This window comes from Dipodomys ordii, unplaced genomic scaffold, assembly GCF_000151885.1.
Source record: "Dipodomys ordii isolate 6190 unplaced genomic scaffold, Dord_2.0 Scaffold36, whole genome shotgun sequence".
Classification (NCBI taxonomy): domain Eukaryota; kingdom Metazoa; phylum Chordata; class Mammalia; order Rodentia; family Heteromyidae; genus Dipodomys; species Dipodomys ordii.
The window spans coordinates 10659108-10677717 of record NW_012267252.1 but is presented as its reverse complement, the minus strand read 5'-3'; positions in this window follow the sequence as shown (position 1 = coordinate 10677717).

Sequence of the window (18610 nt, the reverse complement as noted above, 5' to 3'; positions counted from 1 at the left end):
ATAGAATTCCATTGTGTATATATACCACATTTTCTTGGTCCATTCATCTACTGAGGGGCATCTGGGTTGGTTCCATATCTTAGCTATGGTAAATAATGCTACAATAAACATAGTTGTGCTGGTAGCTTTAGTATGGCCTTGTTTGTGATCATTTGGGTAAATGCCCAAAAGTGGGATTGCTGGGTCAAATGGAAGCTCTCTGTGGAGTCTTTTGAGGAACCTCCATACTACTTTCCAAAGTGGTTGAACAAGTTTACATTTCTACCAACAATGCAGTAGGGTTCCCTTTTATCTACATCCCTTCCAACATCTGTTGTTATTAGAGTTCTTGATTATAGCGATTCTAACTGGAATGAGGAGGTATCTCAGTGTTGTTTTGATTTAAATCAAAACAGAGCTTAGAAAGTGGAAAATCCTCCCATGCTCCTAGATTGGAAGGATCAACATCATGAAAATGCCAATACTTCCCAAGGCTATCTACACATTCAATGCGATACCTATCAATAGTCCAACCTCATTCTTCAAGGAAATAGAAGAGGCAATCCAAAAATTCATATGGAACAATAAAAGACCTCAAATAGCAAAAATGATACTTAACAGAATGGACAGTGCTGGAGGAAAAACAATACCAAATTTCAAACTCTACCACAAAGCCATCATAATCAAAACAATTTGGTACTGGCACAAGAACAGACCTCAGGACCAATGGAATAGAATTGAAAACCCAGAAACAAACCCAGAGACCTATGGCCATCTAATCTTTGATAAGGGAGCTAAAAAATAGAATGGAATAAAGACAGCTTCTTCAGTAAATGGTGCTGGCAAAATTGGTTAATCATCTGTAGAAAATTAAAGCTAGATCCTTATATATCACCCTGTACCAGAATCAACTCCAAATGGATCAAAGACCTTGGAGTCAAAGCAGACACCCTGAAAACATTTCAGGATGGAATAGGAGAAACCCTAGGTCTCCTTGGCACAGGCCGAGATTTTCTTAATAGAGACCCAGAAACATAACAAATCCAAGAAAGATTGGACAAATGGGATTGCAGGAAGTTTTAGAGTTTCTGCATGGCAAAGGACATAGCTAGCAAGATCAATAGAAAGCCCACGGATTGGGAGATCTTCACTAGCCATACAACGGACAAGGGTCTGGTATCTAAAATATATCTGGAACTCAAAAAGTTAAATTCCCCAACAACAACTCGTCAAAGAAACAAATGCCCAATAAATAAGTGGGCTAAAGACTTACTGAGAAACTCTCTAAAGAGGAAAGAAAGATAGCCAATAGACACATGAAGAAATGCTTAACCTCTCTAGCCATAAAATAAATGCAAATTAACATCATATTTGAATGAAATCAGTTTTCAATCTAGACTGCTCTGCAAGAAGACCTGAACGAGAGGAAAACCAGTCTTCAATGACCTAGGGTTTGGTCCTTCATATCTCTGAGAGATTTATAGGAAATTTGCCAATGGATTAGAACATGAATATTTTTCATTTAAGGCCACTCTAATTATTTGGATCTGGTTTCTTGAGTTATCTATAAACTAGAAATTAAATATATTTGAAAAGATTTCTATTGTTGAAATTTGCTACTTTAGGGAATAATTAAACACATGATATGTGTGGTGAGGTGAATAAGTTCTTCATAAGTGTCTCCGTGCTGATATCTGGAAGCTTTCACTGTTGGGAGCCGACAGTAAAGTTTAAAGGTCATCTTGACCCTGGTGCTCACTTGAAGGCACATACAAGGAACTGGCTTACTTAAAAACACCAGGTGCCCTGGATTGCTTTGCTATGTCTGCAGAGTTTGCTTTACTTTCTACCAGTTGACCTTGTCTTGTTTTTACTGCACTCTGTTTTTACTGAAATTTTCCTTGTTTTTCTGGACTATTGTAACCTAATGTTACCTCTTGACTTCTAATAGTATATATTAGGGAAAGTTAAAAATAAATGGGGCTGCAGTCTTAAGCTGCAGACCTCCCAACCCCATCCTTTTTCTTATGTCTTTATTTTTCGGCATCCTCGCCTCCTAATTCAGGATTCCCTTTCCTTGCCAGCAGGCTCCGGCATGCCAACAGGGTAACATACATGGAAAAGAAACTTTGTCATGGATGTATTTTAGAATCTTTAGATGGGCAAGGCTTTCTACATTGTTTTCATGGCTTTTACAGACATTTGAGAGAAATGGTTTAAAGGAGAATAGTTCATTTTTTCTCTTGTCCATATTTTCAGAGGTTTTTCAAAGGTAAGTGTGAAAATTGCAACAAATATAAATCCACCACTGATATTTAATAATTTTTAATTGTACTTGTATATGTATTTATCAATCTATCAATTTATATCATTTTGCTTTATTTCTAAGCAAATTACTGATACTTGACATACTTGTGCAATTAAGTTGCATCATTTTCTTAAATGCATATGATTAACTAGAGATTCATGCTTTACAGTTCTTTTTGTGAAATAAAATATGTGTAAAATAAGTTTCAAAGAACAAAGACAGTTTTGGCAAAGGGTGGACAGGAAAAGAAATAACAAAAGACAGAAGCAAAAATATAATGATTTTCTTTTATGCCAAAGCAGAGTTTAGACATACTCCATGAAACCTATATGACATTGAAGTTAGAACATGTAAATTTTGTTCTTCAAAGGATGTCAGAATAGACCTTGGATGGTGTCAAGAAGTGTGCAGTTATGTTCATCGTAAAGGCTTTTTACTTTTCTTAAACTTCAGGGTATTTTCACCATCCTTTGTCTCTCAGAAAGCTACAGTTAAAGGAGAAAACATGGGTGAAGAACAATTCATGAGACACTATTCCTGTTCCTATTTTGTAAAAATTAACTACTATTTTGAAATGGTTAAGTGAATAATTCATCATCAGCTCAGATATTAGGGAAATAACATTACAAAAACATGTAGAAGAAAAATATTATAATTTCATTATACAAAGATGAGTGTCATCTTGTATACTTATCTCTAGTTCTATATAAATGCATATAAAACAATGAATTTTGATATACAAATATAATATATGCAATAATTCATTTATCTACAGAGAACTTTCTTAAAGAAAAAATATAAACACTTAAATTATTCTCATTTTGGTGATTACTTTGAATCTTATTAATAGGATAATATATGACAATTTGCTATTCTTGGTAATATAATTCATTAATAATAAATTTTAACATTTCAATGAACATATTATTAATGACAACTAGTATTTAACATTTCCTTGTACATATGAGTTTGGATAGTAAGCTACTTAATATGCCTTTCAAATTAGTGTTAGGATCTCCTTAAGTATTTAGTAAATAACATTCTCATGTATATTTTAAATATGTTATCAAAATTTAATATGTTATCAAAATTAAAAATTCTTTTATGTTGGTATAAAGAAATGCTTCTTTTAGTTGATGTATTTATTTTACTAGTGGAGAGTTATAGAATCATTCTCACTAAAGTCAATATCTGTAGCATGAAAATGTAAAGTTTACCTGTCCATATCCACAATCTTATTGTACAATGAATTTCCATAGAGTAGAGTCAGTTTGATTGTTTTTAGTTTTCAATCAGGCATACCTGTTTCACAATTTGAAGTTCTCTCTCTCCAACATTTAAAGAGGTTTATGTTCTTGCATGCCAAGCAGTAAATCTACAGGAAAACTGCCTGTGAAGTCCCTTTCAAGGTGCTTAGTGAGATAGGCTTCAAGAAATAGAAAATTTGACCTATATTGATTTCATGTCCTTTGTGAAATAGGCAGTTTGGGCTTGATTAATGAGCATTTCCCACTTCATTTATGTCCAAAATCTCTGCAGTTGACATCTGAAAATTCTCACACATTGTTCCAAAGTAAATTATGTTGAATGCATGGTCTGATTGTAATGTCTTTTTCCTTGAATAGCCCAGGGTTGTGCACTTGGCCATGCAGACAATAGCTAGCTTTGGAAAGAAGCAAAGGGAATAAAAAACAAATAAAATTAAGCAAAGCAAAACCAATCTAAAACAGGATGTGATTTGTATCATAGACCACAGCTCTCTTTCAATACTTTTGAACTTGGTTGTTCTTCGGTGATGGTCCTCTTTAATGCCTTTATTTTTTCACATTTAAGATACATAAGAGAAATTGTACCACTATGGCTTCTCCATTCTAATAGGTGAGTAGGGCAACATTATTACTACAAGAGTAAAGTTGCATGTTATGGTCTGTAAAGCTAGGTTCCAACATCCACACTAATGCTGAGAGAGAACTTTAGAATTTTAAGGGACCATAGATATATGTTAATAAGCATGTTTCTGACAAAATGTATTCATAGAATTATTTGACAATGATTCTTTTTTTCTTCCAGAATGTGCATTTTATTTCCTAGAACAGAGATTTACATGCACTTTCTAGAAATGAGCAGATATTTAGTATATTACACTTTTTAGGGTATATGTACTCTATAACAGTGGTTCTTCTGTGCTATTCCATGCACAGACATCGACAATGCATATATAAAACAAATAGACATGCCTGTGTTTCTCTAAAACTTTGCATAAAGAGATGGTGGCCTAGACTTGGTCATGGGATATAGCTCACTGACTTGGGTGCTACATGAGTAATAGTCTGATGTACTCATGATTTAATTCTGATGGAAAAGTAGGAACGATTCATTTTCAAAGGGTGACCACAGAAACCACGCTCTCTCTATGATCCACCTTGCCCTGAAAAATAAAAATGCCACTAGGCATGAAATAGAAAATACATTCCTAAATAAAAATGAATTATAATCTGTAGTAGAAAATTCACAAATTACTCAGGTTGTTAAAATTAGCAAAGATTTTAAAAAGGACCAAAAATTACTATTAAATAAACTAAAAATATACTAGAAATGATGGATTCATAGGTAAAGAGATCAAGAGCTTGAAAGTACATAGAAACATGAAGGATCATGTTTAATGAATCAATATTTAATCAATATTAAATGAAACAATAGGTGCAGTAAATAATAAAAATAAAGACAGACAAAAGTAGACCTAGACTAAGTAAGACATGGAAGGAAAAAAGTCAGTGACCTATCAGGTGGTATCAAACATATTTACACTTTTAAGACTCAAATCTAAGAACAACGAAGCAGACATTTATTGTTATTAGCATTTGCAGAAATTGAATAAGGAACAGGACCTCTGGAATTCAGGAAGCTTAGTTTGACAAGGAAGATAAATCAACAGATGAACAGAAAAACTTCCAGGGCCAATTCTAAGCACTAAAGATGAAAGAAATTCTTTTTTTAATTTAATTTCATTTATTTTTATTGTGAGAATACCATACAGAGGAGTCACAATTACATGGGCAAGATAATGAGTACAATTCTTTTTTCTTTTTTGTGGGGGGGGGGTCCTGTTGTGGGGCCTAAACTCTGGGCCTGGGTGCTGTTCCTCAGCTCTTCAGCTCAAGGCTGGCGCTCTACCACTTGAGCCACAGAGCCACTTCCAGCTTTTATCTTTTTGCTTATGTGGTGCTGAGGAATCGAACCCAGGGCCTCAGGCATGCAAGGCAAGCGCTTTACCACTGAGCCACCTTCCCAGCCCCAAAGAGTACATTTCTTATCAAGCATTGTTGCCTCCTCTTTGTTTCCCCTTTCTATCCCTTCCCATACTCCCCCTTCCTCCCACTTCTCACCCGATCCCCGCCCCTCCCCCGAAAGTTGTAAAGTTCGTTTTTCGACATAACGACTTGTACAAAGAAGAAAGAACACATTCCATGGAAAGGGATAAAAATCAGACTTCAGGACACTGCCTCCTTGGAAGCCAGAGGACAACAGAGAGAAGGATGCCATGTTTTCTGGGCTCAAAGGGATAAAAAGTAACAACCGACTGAAGATTTCGAATGGGGAATCTTTATCTAGCTAGATCTGTCAAGATTAGTCAAGTCCTGTGTTGAATACGTTTGAGTTCAAGTGTCAAAGGAGTTTGCCTAGTGACTGCTGGGTGAGACGGAAGGAAGGCATACTGCTAAAAAGATGAAACAACACACGCGCAGCAATGGTGCACCTGATACAAATGCCCAGTGATGGCCTCCCTCGTCTACCTCCGTGTGAGAATGAAGCGGCAGTACTGGGTTTCAAGTTCAATCTCCCTCTCCAGGTAGCATCCCTGGAACACCCTTTCAAATCTCTTGAGGGGAATGCTGTCTGACCAATTGCTCTTCAAGTGCCTGCTCTAAGAAGGTTATCATCTTAATTTTATATTTGAGGCCATAGGTCAATTTTTCTTTTTCCTGAGAGAAACTTTATCCATATGGGCAAATTAAATAAAAATCTGATCACAGTAATAACATCGTTTGTGTAATCAAATGCAAGTTAAAGGAAAATGCACCAGTGTAAACTGGGCTTGAGCAACTGTGATGTGCATTTATGTTTAAAACCCTTCATTTCCCCTAAAAATTATGGTAGACTGATTTCTACAATTGCATTTTCTCTGAAAATTCCCCTCCCATATCCTCTTCATCCCTGTATCTGAAAAGGAGAGAGAACAACCCACTTGATATGAACCTATTATATACCACCCATTCTGTGGTGATGGGGGACAAATAACTATTCATTGTATTCAAGCTACTTTCACTGGTAGATTTGTGTTGGACTTATATATTAAACTTTGAGACCCACTTTAAGAAAGAGTTTGTAAAGCAACTGCCAATCTCCAGTGGAAAACATAAACACAAATTTGTCCATTTGCATGGTTTCTGAAATATTTCTGGATAGTAGAGTCTTGCAAAAGCACATGATTCTCTTTTGGTTGCTATGTACATACTCATATTAGACAGAAATTAGACTTTTTCTGTATGAGAAAAAGAAATTTGCTTAGAAGTTTGGTTCCAAGATTTGTATCAAAGCTGCATTTGTATAATAAAGATGTTGCTTTCATCCAAACTGTGTGTTTGCATCAGATAATTTAGGAATGGAGAACTGCATATGATTTGTATACATACAAATCTCCTACAAAAATCCCATTTAGAAAATCAGATTACCCTCTCATCCACAATAATTGAGCTGAATGTGCAGACATACTCTAAATGATCAAATCAGAGACTGCAGTTATTTCTATGACAAATTGCACCAATAAAAAGAAACTCAGTATCTTCCTAGGCTTTATTTTATTCTTATACATAGAGAAAAACACACGTAATCCTTTCACATTTGCTTTTTTCTTAAGGGCCTGAGGAGAATAATAGATCAAGTGGTAGAGCACTTACCAAGAACACGGCCCTGAGTTCAATTCTCCTACTACAAAAGCAAAAAAATCCTCCAAAGACGTTCTAGGCATTAAAAAATACATTGCTACAATAACTAATATGCTATCCAATCTTTTTACATAGTGAAAAATACTAGAGTCTATTAAGATAAAAAATTCTGTAAAGTAAACAAAGGAGGAGACTGCAATGCTTGATAAGAAATGTACACATTATCTTGCCCATGTAATTGTAACCCTCTGTACAGTATGTTCACAAAAAATTAAAATTAAAATTAAAAAATTCTGTAAAATGAAATTGCTGATTTAAAGGCAATTGCTTTAAAAGTTCTATATGTTCTTAACTAAAGCAATGTAAGGCTCACAGATGTATCACAAGAAAGTGTGTATTTTATCTTGTAACCTGACCTTTTCTGTTGTGAACTTTCTATTGGTCTATACATTGTAACCTGCAGTTTTTTTTAAAACATATAGACGACAGTGTGAAGGTGTTACACATTGTCCATAAATATGCCTCTAGGTAATCTACTCCCATTAACTGAGCATTTTTCCAGTCTACAAATAATAGGAATGACATACTAATTGAGGTTTAAATAGGCATTTAACTTCTCCCACAGAAGAAAATAGTCATCATGCCTGGGCTAGTGAATAATTGTCCATTCAATCAATCCTGAAGTCTGTAATAAAAAGGATAGAAACAAAAAATATTATTTTCTTTAAACATGGTTGAGTTTTTAAATTAAAAATTATTGACATAATTTTATAGCCTAATGAAGTGTAGGGCAGTGTTTTGAAACATGTATTCAATGTTTACTTATAAAATCATGAATTGTCCATCACCTCAAACATTTATTTGTTCTAAGAACGTAAAAATCTTAGCCAGGCAACAGTGTCACACACTTTTAATCTTAGCTACTCAAGAAGCTGAGGTCCAGTGGATAGTGGTTAGAAGCCAGCCTCAGGAAAAATGTCCATTACTCTCCTTCAACGAAGCCAGCAAAAACTAATGCTGGAAGTATAATTCAACTGGCAGAGCACCAGCAGAACACCCAAGCCAACCAAGCCCAGATCCATGAGTTCTAATCGAAGAACTGCAAAACGAACCAAACAACAAAAAAGTCAAACAAAGAACCACCACTCATTTTATAGCTATTTTGAATTGGATGCTACATGATTGTGAACTATAATCTTCCTGTGTGAGAGAGTATCAGAACCTACTCATGGTATTAACTATTAATCAGTCTTCCTTTAACTCATCTTTCCTTATTCACCCTAACTCTACTTCTATGAGCTCAACTGTTAATTTCCACATATGATTAAAATCATGACACATTTGTCTTTCTATGACTGGCTTATTTCACTTGACAATATGATTTCCAATTCCATCCATAGTGCTGCAAAGAAAAGAAATTCATTTTTCTTATTGCTGTATAGTATTCCATTAGGTATATACATCAAATTTCTTTTGTCTATTCATCCATCCGTTGTTACCTTTCTTGAGTCCATATACTAGTTACTTAAAAATATGCTCAGATAAGTGTGGGCCATATCATTATCTCTTTGATGTAGTATCCATTTCTTTTAAATATATACCCCGTATTATGATGCTGAATCATATGGCAGATTGATTTTAAATTTCTTTTTTTACATAACTGCCATACTGTTTTCCATAATGCTAACTTGAATTCTCTTTAATCTTTAAACTTAAATGCTAAATTGCATCTATGCAGTAAACAGTCCACAATCTGATTTAAACCCAAGATTTATTTTTTTAAATTTTATTTTATTGTAAAGATGTTGTACAGAGGGGTTACAGTTACATGAGTAAGGTAATGAGTACATTTCTTGTCAAGCATTGTTACTCCCTTCAACATCCTTTAAACTCCCTACTTCTTCAAAGTATGAAATTAGTTACTGGGACAGAACAGTGAAGGGGCAGGTCTGTGTTAGTAAGGCCAGGAATTGCTTAGTAGGCTCTCATGTTTAGAAAAGAAGATGCTGGGGCTGTTATCTGGTCCCAGGGGGAACTAGTGCAGTCATTAAATGTATTTATGGAAATACAAATTACTAGACTCATATCCATGCCTAGAGAACACTGGTGAGTTGGAATTTCCTTTGATGCATAGGTGGAAGAAGTGATATTTAAAATTAAGATAAGAACCAGACAAATAACTAGGATTTGACCAAAGAGAGGCAGTATGCACGAATTGAGACATGGAATAAAGAGGTAAGAGAAAGTGTGAAAGTAGGGATGGGGTATTTTTAATACCAGATTAATTTCTGGTTTCTTTTGCATGAATTTATTCTAAATGTAATGGGACCATCTCCTATGCATCATACTAGTTTTTTGTTTTGTTTCAGTTGTCTTAGTTAAGATAACAAATTTTCTCTTAAAACACTTTTTTCGGTATCCTTTATATATAGTATGATAGTCTAGGCAAATACTAGTGATAATTGAAAGATGTCCATTTCATGTTGGTTGCCATGTATTCATTTTTCAAAAGAAATTTTTGTTCACCTTTATTATGCAGAGTTTTATTGTGATGTTTCCATACCTACTTACAATGTATATTGATTCAACTCATCCTCTTCCATCATTCTCATTTACCATGCCTCTCTTCTTCTAAGACCAATCTGAACAAGTTTTGTGGTTCCATTTTCATCCAGAAATTATTCACGCTACCCATTCACTTTTCCCTCAGAGGTTTCGTTTGTTTGTTTTCTCAGTCATAGGCCTTGAACTCAGGGCCTGGACACTGTCCCTGAGCTTTTTGCTCAAGGCAAGTTCCCTATAACTTTGAGCCACAGCTCTCCTTCAAGTTTTCTGGTGGTTAATTGGAGTTACGAGCCTTGTGGACTTTCCTGCCTGGGCTGGTTTTGAACCACGATACTCAGATCTCAGCCTCCTGAGTAGCTAGGATTGCAGGTTTGAGTCCCTGGCACTGCCCTCAAAGCTTTTAATGGGTGGTTTAACCAATGGTCACAGTAAGTAGGGGCAGTAGCTTGAACTTGTAAAAGCATTCACATCTGGCTGGCTTAGGAAAGTCTCTCTGAGGGAGTACTGTGTGGGACATCTTCAATCTCCACTTCTCTCTTGGATAAAGCAAGAAAGCAACGAAGATGGAGGGCTGAGGGGTACATAGAAGAGGAATGTTGAAGAGGAATTCAGTGGGGTTGCTAACCTATTTTGGTTGTTCTGTGGTACCCATTTTGTGAGGATTGACAACAAATAACAGTATCCTGTAAGAGGGATGAAGGGGCAGAGAACAGATGGTAAAGGTGAGGCTTTCGTTATAAAGTATCAACTTCATTCCCGAGGAAGGAGGCCTCCTGTGACCTACTGATCCCCGAAATGACTCACCTCTAATTCTGTAGCATAGGTGGTTAATCATGAAGGGACACAAACATCCACCTATCATGTAACAGGCTTCTCCCGATCTTCAAACTGATGGGTGAATCAAAACACAGTAGCTGATTTTTAAGGGCGGAGTGGGGTGGGGTGGAATCTCTTCTTTCCACTTGTTAATGGCTATTCTTTTTTAAAAAGTATTTTTCTTCTAAAATTTAATGATGCAAAAGTTCTTTATTATTGCCTGCAACATCTGCCTATGAAAATTGGAAACCTCACTTTGGAAAGTCTCGTGTTTGCATATGAATGTCTTTTTGAAAATTCACTTTCAGCATCCTGTAATAGAATATGTGATTAGTATTTGAGTCTACAGCCATACAGGCATTAGCGAACTAACTTGTGTGTCATAGGAGGTATGTAGTAAATGAATCTTTACTTAGATGTTGATATAATGCTTAGATTGGTAAAACCAAGCTCAGCTGTGTTGCTGATTAATATAGTTTTGAGTTGAAATGATCTATTGAGCTATTACTTTGGAGGTGACTGAAAGAAGAAATATTTAAATAAATTTTCCACAGGGAATACTCAATGATGAAGTTGACCAACCTTCCCAAATTATCATTCCCAAAACAGATGATCATCACTGTGCACACATTATGGTTGCTCATAGTACAATTTAAAAAAATGTATTTCCTAGGATACACTTGCATTTCCAAGCATGATAGCATATACCTGTAGTCCCAGATATTAAGAAGGATGGATACAAATTGCCAACAACAAGGCCAGGACAAAGTTAAGCAAAAACTCTGATTCAAAAGCAACCCAAAAAAGGAGAAGCATTTCTTTTACTTAACTAGGAAAGTTACAGTCTTCAGAATAGACTGTTTGCTACATTATTTACACATTAGTGAAAGTCATTTGAATCCATTTCATTGCATCATTATTGATAAAAACTGAAAATACAGCTTATAGATCATTACACTTGTAATCTTCTTGTCTACATCATTATTGCTTTCCCTCCATTAACCTCTTTGAGAGTTAAGTGATTTCATGACAGTGATGGGCAAGAATATTTTATGCGTTGTCAACTTAAATAAATCCCAAGTTTGTAAATGACAAGCTATTTTGTCAGGAAGGATTAACATCTAGTGATGTCTACAAAAAGGACCAACATATATGCCATCACAAAGGGCACAGAGAGGAGTTTTAAAAAGAAGTATTTATGAGAAGTATTCTATTTTTATTTTTCCATATATATTTTTATTGTAAAATTAATGTACAGAGGGGTTACAGTTACATGAATAATGAGTACATTTCCTATGGAGCATTGTTACCTGCTCCTTTGTTTTTCTCCTTCCCCCCCCCACAAGCAGAAGTATTCTTATTTGACATAGTTTAAGTGTGTTTAGTAACCTTTTCCTCCTGAGTTTCCTATGATTCCTTTGATTTGAAATTGTCTGAAACACAAGATACATTCTCTCATTGGTGTTCATTTGGAACCATATCTTTTATTCATTGTTGCAGAAGCATTGTTCTTACTATACAACCTGCTCAGTGCTTGAGTGAAAATAAAAGCCAAATTACCCATCAGGCCTAGGAATTCCCTAAGAGGATGGAAACAAAGAACTATAGTACTTTCTAGTGCTACTACTGCAGGACTCCACAAGCAATGGCCATATTAGTTATTGGATTATTTTTCTTTCAACATAATTGTCCTTTTAAATACCTCCTGAAAGCAGATTTGGTGTTAACAAAAAAACAAAAAAATCTAACAAAAGTATACATCACAGACCATGGAAAGAATATATATATATATATATATGCCCAATTGTTGTTACACAGTGCGATAACAGTGAAACATACATTTTATTAGCAATGTCATCAACTCAAATCATTCGGTCACTGCATTTTTTAAGGGAAAAATTCTGTTTGTTCTTGGTGGTCCCAGTGTTTAAACCCAAGACTTGGGTTTGCTAGGCCAGCTCTCTACCATGATGCCCACCGCCACCCTTGTCATTTTGTTAGTTACTTTCAGGACAGGGTCCTGTTTTCCAGCAGGCTTACACCTGAGCTATGATCCACTCCTTTAAGCCTGTTCTCCTGCCATCACACCTAGCTTTTCTCCATGGAGACAGAGCCTTGTAGACTTTTCTGCCTGGGGTCTAGAGCCATGATCCTTCTGATCTCAGCCTTCCCTGTAGTTTGATGGGCAGTGTCACTGTGTTCAGCTGTGGGTTAGAAGGTGCTTTGTTGATGTTTCTGCCTTAGCTGGCCTCCAATAGAAACCCTCTCAGTTTTCGCCTTCCAAGTAGGATGATAGGGGTGTAAGCCACTGGTTCTCAGCAGACTTCTATCTTTGTGAAAGCAAAGGTGAACATACTTCAGCTATAATTTTATATGGTTTGAGTGTATCTTCAAAAGTTCACGTGCTACAAGTTTGGTCTCCAATGTGGAGTGATTGAACCTTTGAAGAATAGGGTCCAAGGGAAGATACTTTGATTCTGGGGGAAATGAGTTAATGCATTTCTTGAAGGAGTTAACACAGTAGCCCATTATCTGCCCTTAATCTTTCATTCTTCCTTTCTTGCCATCTATTTCTCCCTGTGGGACCTCCTCCCATCCAGATGTCACACACCATACCATAGTGGTGTGGTGTAGTCAAAGGACCCTGGCCCTTTGGGCCTTCTGAGCTGTTAGCTACATAAAGTGCTTTAATTTTTTTAAGATTTAATTTTATTGCCAAGGTGATATGCAGAGGGGTTACAGTTACGTATGTAAGGTAGTGAATACACTTCTTGTTGAACTTGTTACCCTTTCCTCATTCTCTCCCACTTTTTCACCTCCCATTACTCCCCCCCCACACACACACAAGTTGTACAGAGCATTTCCAACATATTGTCTTGTGAGTATCGCGGTTGCACTGGTTTCACTTGTGTCCCGTCTCACCATTTTGTTGTTGCCCTTCCTTAATTCAGATAAATGTATATATGATATCCAGGGTACCAAAATCAAATACAGTGACAAAAGGAGATAAACCAAGGGGGAAAAAAAACAAAAGAAAAGAGAAATCTCATAGTCCAAACAAGGCTAAAGCTCCCAGTACAACCATGTTCATTGCAGTATTATTTGCCATAGCTAAGAAATGGAACCAACCCAGATGATCCTCAGTGGAAGAATGGATCAAGAAAATGTTGAATATATATATATATATATATACATATATAATGTATATATGATTTTTTTCCAAGTCTTTCCATTTCCTTACAAATGGGGCTATGTCATTCTTTCTCATGGAAGCATAGAATTTCATTGTGTATACATAGACATTATATATAATATAACATATTATATATAATATAATGTATATATATAATATATAATGTGTATATACATTATATACTATATAATATAATATGCAATATAATATAAAATATATAATATATTATATATGTTATATATAATATAATATAATACATAACATAGACTATATATTATATTATATATAATGTGTATGTATACACAATGGAATTCTATACTTCCATCAGAAAGAATGACATAGCCCCATTTGTAAGGAAATGGAAAGACTTGGGAAAAAAATCATATTAAGTGAAGTAAGTCAGACCCAAAGAAACATAGATTCCATGGTCTCCCTCATTTGTAATAATTAGTATATGTCTAGAATAGTCCTAGCAGATGATCAGAATAGCTCAATACCTATGTACATATGGCCATAATATGATGTTAAGCAAAATGAACTCCAAGATGTGGACACATACAGTTTTTCTTTGTTGTTGTTGTTGTTTTTATATTTTTATTTTTTGTTGTTGTTTTTAAAGTGTTTTAAGTTATCTGTTACACAGCATCAGACATTCTTTGAAGCCCTAGACAACAAATTTAATAGATGAGAGTTTTCTATTATCTTAATCCTACTTTCCTCTATCCTTCAGTGCTGCTAGTTAACAAGGACACAGGATGACCCATTGCAACAATGATACTCACAAAGTACTGTATTGGAAATAAACCTTACAAGTTTGGTTGGGATGGTGGGGGAGGGAGGGGAGGGAGGGAAGGGAAGGATAATGGGAGAACAACAAAGGAGGGGGTAACAATGCCCGACAAGAAATGCTCTCATTACCTTACAGAGGTAACTATAATCTCTCTGTATGGCATCTTTCCAATAAAATAAAGTAAAGTAAAACGCATGTGGCGGATCAAGAATTAAAGTGGAGTAATGGAGGCAGGGACACAACAATGTGCCAAAGCTGTGATTAGCCAAGTGAGTGAGAGCTGCTAATACCTTCAGATAGGGTGGTGGCAATTCTGGTGCTGGAAACACCCAATGACTTTAAGATCCATGTTCTCACTCATAATGATCAGATTCAGGATAGGAATGAGGTGATTCTGATTGCTTCCTGGCTGATGATGCCTGTGCTTTTTCCACTGGATCATTACTTCTTTTCAGTCTTCTCAGGCGGCCTTTTGAATTAAAAAATCATCATAAATTAGACCCATTAGACCCATTCACTGTCCTTTATGACTGGCAAAGGAGCTGTTTTAGAAACTCTGAAATTTTCACTTATTTCTATTGACAATAGTGAATGGGTAGAAGAGGTGAATAAAATCAAATATCACAATGTAAAAACGAAGCATCTCATTAACTGTTTTCAACTGTATATAATGCAAGGCCTTCAGGTCCCAGTAGGCTGACATCTAATTGATCTCAAACATCTCATCTTTAAACAACCATGGGCAGGAATGTGATGGGGAAAGGGAGAGGTCCAGTCCCGAGGTCTTTAACCAGTTTCTGCAGGACACATTTAGCTTGGAAATCAGTCCAGTCTTACGGCAAGTCTGGAGTAATAATTATAACATTGGATTCTAAACTGATTTGTTAAGTTGCAGCAATTCATAGTACTACTCAAAGATAATAATAAAAAATCACAGTTGTTTATACTCATAACCAACTTCATTTCTTGGCCTTCAAGTCTCCTGACTTCTTATTTTCTGTTGTCCTTCTCAAGTTATCTCTTTGGCTAGAGATCACTGTAGACTTTGAAATTTAATTCAAGCTTTCCTGTCCCTGGAGAAATCCTACTCACTACTAAGACTGAGAAAGAGATGAGGATATCTCTAGCAAATGATTTTGTGAATCTCCAGTAGCCATTTAGAAAGGTGAGTGTGTGGTCAACAGATGTCCTGAGCCAACACAAAAAGTCTTCATTTATTTGCCATGATGGAGGATCAGAAAGGTTCTCTGGTTCCTCTTTTGTATAGAGAGACCTCATTCCATCAGTTACATACTGGGGCGCAGTTCCACAAATAAGTCATTAGGAGACATAGTTCATGGGCATCCCAGACTCCTCCGGTGACAAACAGGCCACATTCTCATGCTTCCTTCCACCAGCATCAAAGGCTGAGAAGTCTCCTATGTGCACTCATTTTGGGAAAAGGTTGTGAAGTCACACCACTTTGGTGCCTGTAACAGCAAATAAATACCAATCAATCATCAACTACTCTAAGGTCTGTCTCCAAATCCAGTGATTTAAAAATAAGCAGCAACAATCATCTCTCTGGCTCAGGAAATTGTCATTTGCATGGAGGCTGGTGCAAATGTCTCTGCTCTGTTTCACTGAGCAAGAGCTGGGGGCTGAGGATGCCCAATTGACACGGCTCACTCTCAGGCCTGGCCTTCAGCTGGGACTCAGCGGGTACTGGAGTCTGGCAGCCTCCTTTACTCTGCTTTATGGAGTGGTGTCTGAACTCCATAGCAAGTATCCAAGAAAAATCAGGGAGATATTTTGTTATCTTTTATCACCTAACTTTGGGAGTTACACATTGTCACTTTTGTCACAGCCTCAGCCTTCCCAGGTTAAGAGAAGGGAATGTGAACACAACCATTTTATGGCAAAACATGGCAGGCAGGACATGAGGATGAAGAAAATGGTAGCTAATTTCAGAACTTAAACTTCATTGATAAATTTTCCTTAGATAACATGAACAGTTTTCACCATTTTTTTTTTGACGTACTGGGCATTTGCACTGGTTATGTTTGAGACAGGATCTTGTACCCTGTCCTTGCTGGTGCCTGGGCCCAGGTTTGCCTTTTTACCTTTCCCACAAAGCTAGGATGCCAGGAATGTTCGCTGGACGCTATCTCAGCTTCTACAGTAGCTATGATTACAGGCGTGAGTTATCACCTGACCCCAGCTAAAGTTTCCATTTTCCACGAGCAACAATTACTCTATCTTCAAGGTGCTACTATGAGTCACAAGGACACTGTATTTTCATTGAGATTACCATGCAAGCAGTAAGAAACAATATTGAGGCATATTAGTCATAGAAAATAGAGTGATGTTACATGATTGTAATTGTCATTTGTATTTTTGAATGAATCTTTGATTACATAGAGATACTTAGAACTTCGGATGTTTTAGTCAGCTGCTCAGGGCGCCTGCATGAGTGCCCAGCTTGGTCCCAGCATCCCTAGAGAGCCCAACTCGGGCCCCACCCCTCAGCTCCCTGGATTCTGCTTTTCTCTGTCATCCATCAGGTGGCTCCTCAGCCGGAGGCTTGGGCCCATCCCCAAGCTAGCAGGGCTGCGGCTTGACCTCCACCTACCCCAGAACTGGCTTCTCAGAGGCCTGCCTCCAGCTTGGGTGCTCTACTTCTAAAATTGCCCAGGACGGCTCCCTGCGGCTCCTCTGGGGTCTGAGCTCTCTTCCTGCTGCATCCCTGTGTGTAAGCTGAAAGGTGCCTTTGTCCTGCAACATCTCTGCCTTTCCAGACAGGCTGCCTGGGTTGTGTGCACTCTCATCTTAGCTGGGTCCTTACGACCAGCTGGTAGTAAGGTTAGACTCTAGATATTGTCAGAGATGGTGGACTTTCAACCTGGGCAGCAGCCAGGCCCAGGACTGATCCAGAGTGGCCTCTTTTGGACTGAGTGGAGGGAAGCCAGGTCAGCCTGGAGGTGTGGGTGTCCGGCCACCATCCCTGCTCCCTGATGGAGAAGCAGAGGCTGAGCTGTTGCAACAAGTAACTCAGATTGATCTATTGTTTTTTAAGTCAAAACTAAGCAGGGTGAAGAGAGAGAGATACTGTGATTGTTTGCAAACAGATCCAGGCAGCCTGAATTCAAAGCAGGATGAGGATTGGATGAGGCTTATAGAAGGTAAGTCATCCTATCCTCCTCATCAACTTCCAAGTGTTCAGGACATTTCTACAGGGCAGACATCGTTCTTCTTCTTTGTCTATTTTTATTTTGGCATCGCTGGGGTTTGAACTCAGGGTCTTGTGCTAGCTGCACAGGTGCTCTAATGCAAATCCATGCAGATACCTCAAAAATGGGCCCATTTCATTCCAGTTTATTTCCTGGAAAAGTAGCCTGGTATCTTTCTTTGTTTTCAGTTGTAACTGTCAGAAACATCCTCTGAAAAGTACTACTAAGTTGTACTATGTTTGGCTTAAAAGTTCTGTGTAAAGTAAGTGGTCATTTTAAAATTTCTTTGGAAGATAAACATCAATCTATCATATTAAAGCAAATGATTTAGGATGAGACCCTGCACAGCTGGGCACAGAATCCAGCCTTCATATCACATTTCTGGAGTAGTTTAATCAAATAATTAAATCAGAAAAAGTTGCCATTCAATTTTAAGAGACTTTTGTCTTCACTTCCTTACTCAATCACTCTATCTTTCTCATCAAACCCCTGAAAATTAATCCTCTAATTTGAACTTGAATTATTTCATACTAATTGAATAACTTCCCTGCTGCTTTAGGTAATTAATCAGGTTCTGTGTTTAAGTAGAAAATTAAAATTTGTAAAGTAGGTAGGACTTGCAGAGAAAAGACTAAAATGACTTTGGGCTTGAGTTAATTTTTCCTTTTTAATGCCATAAAAGTTAGAAATTGTCCTTAACTCCTCTGACTTCTATATTTTCTTCTGTCCTTTTTTTGGGGGGGGGGTCTGGTCATGGGGCCTGAACTCTGGCCTGGGCGCTGTCCCTCAGCTCAAGGCTAGTGC